Below are 12,253 nucleotides of genomic sequence, written 5' to 3'. Positions count from 1 at the left end.
TATCTGGTGAAGCTGCATCATCATCATGTAACTGGTGAAGCTGGATCAGTGGTAACCACCGCAATCACTGCCTCAACTCATGTGTTTCTACCTACTTAACACCTACGACTCTAAAGTAGACTGTGTACATCTTGACATTAGATGTTTATTAAAGGGCATATATTGATTTTTGGTTTAGTCCGGTATTAAAGTGTGTATTGATTTATTTATTTTTGGGTTCCACTGATGGGGTTTGAGTGTGTGAGGAAGTAAAGATTATGGAAATTAGTTGATTGGTGTGGGACTTATTATTTAAAAAAAAAAAAAAAAATTTACATGATCAAATTTAATTATATTTTAATATTATTAATATATTAATTAAAAATTAAAAATTAAAATTATTAATTTTAATAAAATAGAGTTTAAAAAAATATTAATTTGCTTTTATAATTTTTATAATAATATAAATTTAATTAAATTTTATGAATTTAAATAAATATATATATATATATATATATATAAAATAAATTATATAATAATATTTTTTAATTAATGAAAAAAAAAATGTATTATATATTAAAAAAATATGAAAATGAATTTATTTTTTTTAATACTTGAAAATAATATTGATAACCAAAATGTAGTCTAATATAATTCAAAGAGGTAATTCTTTCCTCTTATATTTCTACATGTGATTGAGTATGCATATGTATAGGGTATCTTAAATTATAAAATTGTTTGTGAATAATATACATGATAAACATGCTTAATATATGATTCAACAAGGTAATTATTTCTCCCTATATTGTTTAATATATGATCCAACAAGGTAATTCTCTCCATGCATTTCTAAATCATATTAACATGTGTATATGGGGCTCTTAAATTGTAAGATTGTTTTGTGAATAATATAACTCATAAGTACCTCAATATTTCTTATAATGTGAATTAATTAAATTTGTGAAGATTTTGCTTTCAATTTTTATAAATATAGTAAATTTTAAAATATTTATATTTTTTTAAATAGTAAGAAAATTTATTATAATTTAATTATTAAATTTATGGTTAGATAATTATTAGTGGTTGTTATTTGTTAATGTTTATTGGTTTGTCATTATTATTAAATTGTGTCCCTTGTATTAGCTTATTTGTGGTTTGTAAGAGGATAGTTTTTAGCCACATGACTCTTAGTTTTGGGTTGTTTATTTCCTTATAAGGTGAGTTTTTTAACCCATCAAAAGTAATTTTAAGTTGTATTTCAAGATTATAAAAAAGATTATATATATAAACATATTTCTAAAACACCAAGTTGGTTCCAAGCACTACTTATAGGTATCAACATGGTACAGAAAGTTAGTCTAGAATTTGAATCAGTGACTTCACAAAAAAAAAATACTTTAACCATGTACTTTATCACTAACTAATCTACCTCAATACTAATATTTTTAAAAATTAAAAATTTATAAATTTTATTTAGAATTATTTATTAATTTTAAAATTATTTTTATATTTTAAAAACTTATATTGCATAATAAAAATTTATTTGGATAAATTATTTTTTACAATCCATCTTAATACTTTTTTTTCAGAGAAAAAAGCTTCATAAATTATATTAAGTCAATATAAAAACCATTATAGGATACAGATACAAAAAAAGAGCAGCTTGTGAAGTCACGAGTCAAAAGCATTACTTGAGGGAAACATGAAGGAACAGATGTGCATAAAAGCACCTAGAACAAGAAACACATAGTTATATCAGAAAAGGACTGAGAGAAGAACAGGATGAGCCATATACAATCCATCTTTATATAATAAATATTTTATTAGATGATTATTATTATTTTATAAATTAAATTATTAGTTTATGTTATTATAATGATAATGGTGGAGATGATTAACTATTATAAAAAATAAAATTTAATAATAATACATGATTAATTAACAAGTTAAAAAAATCATATTATAATAGATATCTTGATTAAGCAAAATCTTTCAGTCACATAAGAGAATTTTTAGTCAACGCGTTTTCAATCAACAAGTATTGTTCAGCGAACTTTACTTAAAATATTTTGATTTTAATTTTTTAATTATATATAAAATATTATTATAAAAATAATAGCAAATTTTCTTTACCCACGTCATTTACATTTTAATAATAATATATTCATTATAAAAATTATAAAAGTGAGCCATTCTTTTAGCCACCATAATTTTAAATTCATTATGTTATAATTTTCATTATTTAAAAAGTTAAGAAGAATCGTCTTATAAAAATATGATATTTTAATTTTTGGAGTTATTTATAATAAAAATATCAAATTTTCTTTAACCGCGTCATTTAGATTTTAAAAATTGCATATTTATTATTATAAAATTTATAAAAGTGAGAAATTCTTTTAGTCAACCATATTCTGAAAATCGTATAATATTTGTTTCTTGACCCACACGGTACAGGTGAGGTGATACAGCTGGCAGAGTCCTCTTCCTTGTTTGCATGCTCCGGTTTTTGGTTCTCCCAATCCTTTCGCAATCACAACAAAACCATTCATTCTACTTCAGCCCTGCAAGATGATAGAGACAAAACAGCCCTGGGAGACGAAACAAAGAAGCACCAGCATCTCATTACCTGGTCCCCATCGCAGTCCCAATACAGCCCTCAATTCTTCACAAAACCCTAACCAAAATCATGCACACTGCCATTCTGTGGCACTCACACCATCATTGTCAATCTCAGAAAAACGGAAAATAACCTAACCGTTACCTGTAAACCGCCACGGAAAATCACTGGTGAATCCTCGGCTTCGGGTCCACCGTCAATCCAGCAACGAGTCCTGCAAGAATATCCCAACTCCAGCTATTATTTGCCCCGATCCCTGCCTCAATGTGATGTTACAGAATAAACGAAGATCCCGTTCGGATGCGTGCGGCCTGACAACGTGGCAAAAAGAGCGATGTAAACGGGAACTGACTCCAGTACGAATCCCTTCATTAACAACTCTGACATGCTGGAAGTCATAGTTCGCTGCCTGTTGCAGGAATACATTCATGGGAGGGAGATCCGCAGAGGTATTATCGGACCCAAACACTAGTTCTCTGATAGTTTGACCAGGATCCGGATCATTGTGTTCTGATCGGGATCTCTGACTTAGACTTTATCGGGGTTTCTGACTTTGAGGTTTTTAAAGACAACAGAGAAAGTTAAGCAAGCTGATGTTCTGGCCACTCGTTCTTGAAATACTTTATTTAGCCAGTGATTTGTTGAATTTGTAGGTTCAACCGGTTTCCACCCCAAAATGTGATGTGATCAACCATTAATAGGTCTTTATGCGTCCCTCTATGATTCTGCAATGCGCTGGAAAGAGTATGAGAGTAAGTAGAGGAGTCGAAATTAAAGGATTTCTAAAAATTACTTGCAGATCAGAAGCTAATCTCTCAGGATCTTCAACAGCGCTGATCCAGCGATTCCAAACTAAATTACAGCGTCAGCAAACAGCATAAAAGACTTAACCTCGTCCCTATGATCGCGTCTGTCTCTATCTTCCCAGAACTCAATGTCACCAAAGTTTTACCCTAATCCCCCATGATCGCGCCGGTCTCTATCGTCCGATAACTCACTGTCATCATTGCCTTCACTGTGTCACACTTTAAACTATGATCTTTGAAGCTTTTCTCAACAAATGAGACACAATAACTAAATGATGTACAATAACTCTGAAGACAATTTAGCCATTGTCGATTCTCTTTCATTTATGGGGCCTCTCCATTCTGGAGAACAATTTAGTTCCGCTGAGGAGAATACACATTATTTCTTTAAACCAAAAAAATTATTAAATGGTTATATAAATAATTTTATATTTAAATATAATTTTAACCAATTAACAATTTAGCGAGAAAAAATCTCAACTACACACTAAATTAGGAGTCATTTAATTAAAAAAATCTGTTATATTCAACAATTTCCTTAAAAATAAAATAAGCGGAACAACCTTACCTCACAATGACCAAAAATATAATAATAATCACAAGTATATGATTACATCTAAAACAAATATGAATTAATATTATTAACAATTATCATATCAAGGGTTTGTCATTTTTTTTAACTAGCATGGATCCATCGTAAATATGGATGAGTCCAGAGGGATCCAATTTCTTCATGTGCAATTTTTTTTTATGAATCGACATTATTTAAATATTTTGTATAGTTATTTAATTTTTTTATTTTTTATTTTTTAAAATTTATATTTAGGACGGCATGAGCAAAATTTCAACTTTGATGACGGGCGGACAAGGTTACACATCACACTCGGCTGTAGAATGAGAACACATCACATTGGGCTGTAGAAACTCAATGACTAAAAGTGTCAATAAAAAAAATTTTGATTTTTTTTAATAGTATGATATATCCATTTATACATAAAGCAGTGAGACCTTATTTGACAAATGGAAGAATTCTAGAATACAATTTTAGTTAGAGCATTGGACATAAGAACGATTATGCTAAAGCCCAAGCTCTTCTTAGAACCCGTCTATGCACAAAAGAATGGCAATTCCCATCTCATTATCCTTGGGAATTGTAATGTTATCCTACAATATATAATTAAAACCATTGATTTGAGATATAATCGCTTGAATTTGATCTTATAGCAAGTTCACAAATTTAAAAGGCATTTTGAAATGTTACATTGATTCCACATTTTAAGAGGCAATAATACCTCCGTTGAGAGCAAATAAAGTTATAGGGCAAAGAATTGGATCTTTAATCATTAATTATTGTATTTATTATGAAGTCATTCTTTAATTATCCATTAGTCATCATACTTAATATACATACGGATGGTGTTAGAAATTAATTAACGGAGTAATGAAATACATAAAATATTGCAGAAACAGATATACATAAATGCATAAAACAAGAGAGACACATATATATGTGGTTCACTCAATTTGGGCTACGTCCACAGAGAAACAGTCAATCCTTCCTTTTATATTATCCAACAAAATGAAGAGATACAACTTACAACAACTCCGTTGTAATTTCCTCTTTTCTCTCACACAACCTCCTCTCTCTCTCTCGCCCATAATAATAATACATGGCCGCAATACAATTCCCTCATATAAACTGATGGTTGCCTTCTAGGGCAAAAAACCCTAAATTAACATAACTTCAAATCATCCACCTAATGAACGACCTGGATTGACTACGAAATTACAATATTTTACAAGGCAAATTTTCATCTATTTTTAGCTTCGGGGGTGCTTCCCCTGAATCCCCGCCAAGGGGGGCCTCATTAAAGTCGTCGTCTGCCCCCATTGCCACTTCCCCCCCCCCCCCCCCCCCCCCTCTTGGACCCCCTGACAGTGATTAAACGGGCACCATTACCACCCCATTAGGAACAGGGATCCAACACAGCTGAAACAAAAAACCTTTGAACAATCAGCAAGATAATCAGGCTTCGTACCCAACAAATGGTCACATGTATAAGTCTCTCCAAATTGTTTGGATGAGATGGACAATAAGAGAAGACCACTCTCATTGCAAGTTTGCTCCTATAATTTGATCATTCCCAAACTTGCAAATGGTATAATTTCCATAGCTATGATCTTTGTCATCATGTATCTATCATCATTGCTCTCTCTTGTAATTATTCCTTGGAATGTGAAATGGGCAGATAGGATTTTCTACAAAGGTAGACAACATTTGTTTGGTTTTGGTCCATGATTCAGTGCTTGTCACCCTTTCACTACTTGTAGTCATCATTTAGAAGTGGATTTGAATAAGGTTGAGCTCTACAAGTTGACATCATTTGGTAATAGGGAAGTAAATTTCATTAAGGATTATGGATTTCACCAAACTTTGTGCTATCGAGTGAGTTCTTTTACAACATGGCTAAGCCATTGAAGCTATAAGGAAGGAAATGGTAGTGCTTAGGTGCTTAATTGTTGATTAAGAAGCCACTTTGAGCCACCCTTTGAGGTGGAAAACTATGGTTATCATGTCAATACTACTCCAACAATCCAGTTCAAGCCCTAACTCCTTATATCCCAACCTCGTTAGGGACATGCAAAGAAAAAGAAAAGAAAAAGCAAATTGCTCTGATACCACTGATCCGAATTTAAACAGGAACACAACAAATTTCAGAGATAACCATAAACACAAAGATGCAGTGGAAATAACACTTCATTTCATTAATGTAAAATACTGAGATATTCTTACAAAGAAAAAATGGAAATAAACAGCTAGGGCGATGGTAGCTTATCTCTGAGAAGAAATGCGGCGGCTACATGCCTCTGAATTGTGTTACAATGAGGCTCGAAGGCCTATTTATTGTTGAGAAACAATGGAAAACCCTAAACATCCAAAAACCTAACCCTAGAAGATGAAACGCCAAACTGTGGGCCCCTTTTGGGTAAATTGGTACATCAAATTCCAGGGGTCGTAACTTTGGCATACGATCTCCATTTGACACATACAATATCTCGTTAGAAAGATCTTTCCAAGAACTACAACTTTGGGAAAAGCAACATCTCAGTTTTCCCAAAAAACGTCGTTTAGGGCCTCAAAATGGCTCCGGAAGTTCAAGACTTGAAAAACTGCTAAAAATAGTAAACTGTGCTACAATTAAGGAAATTGAAAAGCTGAAAGAAACAATGGTGGGGGTCCAAGTGGACTTGGTGGGTGGCCACCAATATCACCTGGATCATATTATCGATTCTCTTGAGAATTTTTTAAGAATAAATAGATCAATTAATTTCATATATTTTTTTTTGAAAGTTGAATAAACAAAATTATAACTTTAATAAAGCATAATCATCATTAAAAAAAATTAAAAAATACAAATTTATAAAAATATATACTTTTCTCCCTTTGTAGAAAAAATAATTTTTTAAATAAAATGTAATAAAGCTAGAAAGAGCACCCTCGCCATTATTGGGCCATATTTTCTTTGCAATAAAAGAAAAACATGATACATTTGAAGTATCAGATACTCAATGACGACTTGATATAATATTACCAAATACAAATAAGAGAGAATTTATTTTACAAACAAGTACTACATATTAGCTAGTCCCCTAAAACAATAAAACATAAAGCTTTGAATTTTTAAGATGCAATATAATTATATTAATTTAAATTATAATTAAATGTATTATTAAATTTTGTAAATTAGCATTTTTTGCATTGCCACATAGAAATAATTAATTAAACTTTTCACGAAAGTTCCATACACCCACATTGGAAGTTATATTGGTAAAATTCAAACTTTTTCTTCTTCATGGTCGACTTTGTTTTCTTCTCGAACATGTCTTAAATTACTTCGTATTATTGAAAAAAACACATTTAAATTAATTATCATAAAATCTCATTAGTTAAAGAAAGTAAGGGATTCGTCCAAATGCTTTCATAATATTGTTGAAGTTGGTTTATTTTTTTATAAGTACTAGATTAAAATTATAAAGTTTGAATGGTGGGATTTGCAAAATTTAAATGTTTCACAAAAAAAAATTAAAGCTTTAAATTGAATTACAAATTTGAAAATGATGTTTAGCTTCATACAAATAACACCAAAATATAAAATATAGTTGACAAAGCCCCTTTTAATTAATGGTTGTAGACTTGATTGAGTGAGAGGGGACATACATCAAATCTTTGTGAGATTCACTACTATCATTATCACTGATTGATTCAAACTTTTTCTTCTTCATGGTCGACTTTGTTTTCTTCTCAGACATGTCTTAAATTACTTCGTATTATTGAAAAAACACATTTAAATTAATTATCATAAAATCTCATTAGTTAAAGAAAGTAAGGGATTCGTCCAAATGCTTTCATAATATTGTTGAAGTTGGTTTATTTTTTTATAAGTACTAGATTAAAATTATAAAGTTTGAATGGTGGGATTTGCAAAATTTAAATGTTTCACAAAAAAAAATTAAAGCTTTAAATTGAATTATAAATTTGAAAATGATGTTTAGCTTCATACAAATAACACCAAAATATAAAATATAGTTGACAAAGCCCCTTTTAATTAGTGGTTGTAGACTTGATTGAGTGAGAGGGGACATACATCAAATCTTTGTGAGATTCACTACTATCATTATCACTAATTGATTATCTATAAACCTTGCAGATTTATGAGCTTTGGGTTGGCTTTGATAAATATAAAATTAATTGACTGTGATTGATACAGTGGAGTACACGAGTTCATGTCCATAGACATGACTTTGTACAAAGCCAAATTTCACGCGACAACTCTCTCTCTTTCTAGAACCTTTCCTTCTACCATGGTTTCTCTTCTTATAGAAATAAACTTTGCTTTTGTTCCCATGCATTGAAGTGCAAGAGGAGAGTTAAAATATGATGTTCTCGAGGTATAATACTCTTCAACATTTGTTGGACAAATGTAATGTCATATTATTTAGCCGACTGGTTTGTTGGATTGTGTAACAGATTAATGGGTGGATGGTACAGTGCATTTGACATCCATTACAATGGAGTTAACGCTGCAGAGTACGTGTGGCTTTGTTTATCGTTTTCCCAGATATATGTCTTTACTTTTTTAAACAGGTATGATTATGCCATCATGGGTTCAGTGAAGCTTCTCGTGTTCTCTTTCTTTGTCACGTGCACAAGGATTCATCAATCAGAGGAGAAAATGATAAAATTGTTATTTTGTAAAGATTTATAAATGGCTATTTGAAATTTTGGTGTAAACTGTAGCTTTGGGATTTAGATGCCCACAATACATGGCTATAAATTCTACTAAATCTAAAACACACAAGCATACTTGAATTGATTGATTGATCAACCAAGTGGAAGAGGGCATAAATGAATAGGAATAAGAAGGGAGCTATTGTGGGGGTGCGCTTCATCAAACATTTATGCTGAAGGATGAATTCCATAAACCTGCAACCTTTCATTGGTGATGTGATCCCTATACTCCGGTTATCATTACAAAATAAAACATAAACCAATTAAATCAATCAAATTAAAGATAAATAAATTAAATTATTGTTAAAAATAATAAATTTCAATCTGCAATATTAAACTATAAAAAATTTACAATGTGTTTTTTAAACCTAAACCAATATGAATTTTAAAAAAGCCAATATATTATTTACCCACCGACCATAAGAATAATAATATTACCAAAAGAGAATGAGAATGCAAAAATATTATATGAGAGCCTAAATACTTCACCATATAATATTATTAGAAAAGTGTGAAATATTTTTAAAAGGCTAAATTCTTAACGGTCCACGAAACGACAATGCAAAAATATTATATGAGAGCTTTAAATACTTCACAATAAAGAGGTATATGTTTGGAAAAGTGTGCAATAATTTTAAAAGGCTATAATTCCTAACGGTCCACAAAACGCCAAACTTTGGAGAAGCCATCCACGCATACAAAAAGGAATGAAGACCTGGGAAACCATGTGAAAGGCGTGCCACATAATTCAACCAAGTAAATTGGAAATTGACTATACATCACAACTCCCTAGGCACATTAGGCGTTCCACACAATTCAACCAAGGAAATTGGAAATTGACTATAGAACTCACAACTCCCTATACATTTAAAAAAACTCAAAATTCATTGATGTTATGATAAATTTTACTACATAAGAATTAAAAAACGAAAAGTGGTGTAACCGTATTACAATGAAATAAATATATTAACTATTTTTACAAAACATTTTGAATTTCTATTTATTATTTTATTATCCTGCGACCGACAGTGGTAGTATAGCGCATTTCATATGCGTTTGACTTCGAATTAGTTGCAGAGTAGTCTAAAAATTAAACTATTATCTTCAAAATAAACATTAAAGAAAGGAGTAGTCTACTTAGGCCGAGGAAAAGCTCGTTTTCCGTCACCGCCCAGAAAATCGTCCGGCTCCGGCCCCCGGCGATCCCTCTGCCACCATCCCCTAGCTCCACCACCCTCCCCTGGCAACCCTGACATTCCCTGACAATGGATTCGATCGCAGCTGGAAATCCTGACATCCCCTGACAGATCGGGGACGAGCTGGAATGGCAGTCGCGAAGAGTTATTGCTGGTTACAATTCGAATTGAGGAGGTGCGATCCCGCGGCTGCTCACTCACCTTCCTCCTTGAGCTTGCGCCTCCCACTCTGCAATTCCTCCACTCTGCGATTCCGCTCTGCAGCTCCAAACCCAGGTACAATCCGCTCTACGGTCCTACTTTCATGTGTTTTAAATTTCGACCTAGAAACAATCATCTTTTAATCATCTTGAGACCTGTAAACCTTGGTGGATAGCAGTTTTAGGCTTGTAAATCCAAACATACGCTTCTGTTGTTATGGAATTCTCACATCCTCTACAGGTTCGTATATCCTGAAAGGGGCAATAATAGATTTTTTAAAGATATTTTTATGCCCGAGACCTGCACCAAGAAAGCCACACTGGATAATATAATAGAAACTGATACTACATACCTGAAATAGTTGGAAACATCCTCCTCCATGAAGGTGCTTTCAGCAGGAAATGTCATGTAAATTTGACGGGATCCAGAGCTGACACCACTCAAATAGTAGGGATCTCGTTCACTTGGCCTATAAGTTGTGAACCTGTTAGCATCCTCTGATAAAACAATGGCGTGCTGACCATGAGGCCTATCAATGAGGCTTACTGTATTCTTCAAGCATGCTAGTAGATTTTTCAAGTTGTATCCTGCTTTCCCATGCCTCTGGCTCTCAGTCAAGTATCCCTTGGCTTGCAGGGTTTTCCCAAATCTCTCGTAATAGAGTTGAGGTAGGGAAGCAATGGAAACAGGGGCCCGTCTTCCTCTCAATAATTCTTGAAGTTCTAACTCTAATCTCTCCAATGATTCCACAGAGAAAGCTTCTTCGAAGCGGGGATCCAAGGGAATTGAACTCAAGACGTTGTCAGAGCGTGAATAACTGTGAGTAAAACGGCAGCTGGAGCCATGCTTGCAATATCCCCTGGCAAAATACAGGCATGGTTTCCAAGAAACTGTCTCATAGCTTACAGAAACGTCTGTCATGGAATAAGATCGCCTGTGATTCAATCTTGTCTCGCTTCCATTCAAGAAAGAGAGCATCTCCATATAGACATGACTATCATTTGGTAGGTTGTAGGAATCAAGATTCTCAGTGGAATAGAAGAGATGATCTTGGAGCTGACAATCATCCCTGAGGTTCAGTTACTGGTCATGATAGTCTGAAAATTTGTGATCACTGGGTAAGCTTTGCTGGCGGCTCAAATTGATAAAGTCGTTGTGCTCATCATTTACAAAACGATTTGGATTCAAGACTTCATGATGGGCGAACAATGCTGAATCCTGTTGTTGCTCATGTGGAATGTGAGTTCCCCCATGAAAGCCATTGGGTGCTGGAGAAGAGAATGAGTGAGGCAACAAATTAGAAAACTGAGTGTAGCGCAGAGGTGACTGAAGAGGGGACGGAGATGATAAACCAAGCTCTGTCTTGGCCTTGGAAATCATGGACTGTAAGAGTGTATTAGGCCCAAATGCCAAGGGAATCATTTCTTGATCTCCCAGGTCTTGAAGAAGCAAATACCTAATGATCTTGAACACATTCTCTGGTTCTATGCTCTGAATCCTTGTGAACACAATCCTTGTTGCTTCATATGTATCCATTTTGCCTTCTACAACTGGAAACATCAAATCCATAATGTACACTGCAACACAATATATTACGATTACATTACATTACATTTCCTACAACTAACTTAACTTTTGAAAAAACCACACAATGCATTTTCAAAAGCTCACCGTAAAGCCACTCAACCTAACTCATTTGGTCTAACAATCCTTCTCCATGAAATTCATAAAAACACACAGAAATTGAAACTCTCTGCTATCAAATACTGGGAACAAAGAAACTGAATCAGTAAAGCTTCCAACCATTGAAACTTGGTAATGGGCAAAACAATTTTATAAGAAGCCTCAAGGGTTCAAAAATAAGAATGTTGGGAAATGATGACGCTGTACAGGATGGTATTTATGACACACCACAATACACTATAATTCTCCCCCCTTTAGTGTAATGGTACCTTTGTGAGGGGACTAATATACAGAAATGTTTGAGGTAGGCTTTATTTCATTCTCGTCTAAAAGGCTAATAGATGTTTAAGTACTTTTCATATTCCCTTTTTCAGCCAATGAACTTAGTGAAGCGCGAGCTCTTCCCCGTTCTTTTACAAGCTATAGAGACAGGTCAGTGTTCTGAATTAGTTTTCCAGAGGGGTTTCATCATTTTCTTAGT

The 12,253-nt window shown here is 33.1% G+C and overlaps 1 pseudogene; it reads right to left on the bottom strand.

Moving 5' to 3' along the window:
- Positions 1 to 9,825: 9,825 nt before the first annotated feature.
- Positions 9,826 to 11,625, bottom strand: LOC149234352 (zinc finger CCCH domain-containing protein 18-like; annotated as a pseudogene).
- Between the last annotated feature and the right edge of the window lie 628 nt (positions 11,626 to 12,253).

This window comes from Pinus tabuliformis, chromosome 8 (assembly GCF_031772625.1).
Source record: "Pinus tabuliformis cultivar Carrire ecotype Pingquan chromosome 8, CPIR1, whole genome shotgun sequence".
In the NCBI taxonomy this organism is placed as follows: Eukaryota; Viridiplantae; Streptophyta; class Pinopsida; order Pinales; family Pinaceae; genus Pinus; species Pinus tabuliformis.
The sequence above is the reverse complement of the archived record's forward strand: the minus strand, read 5'-3'. Positions and strand labels throughout refer to the sequence as shown.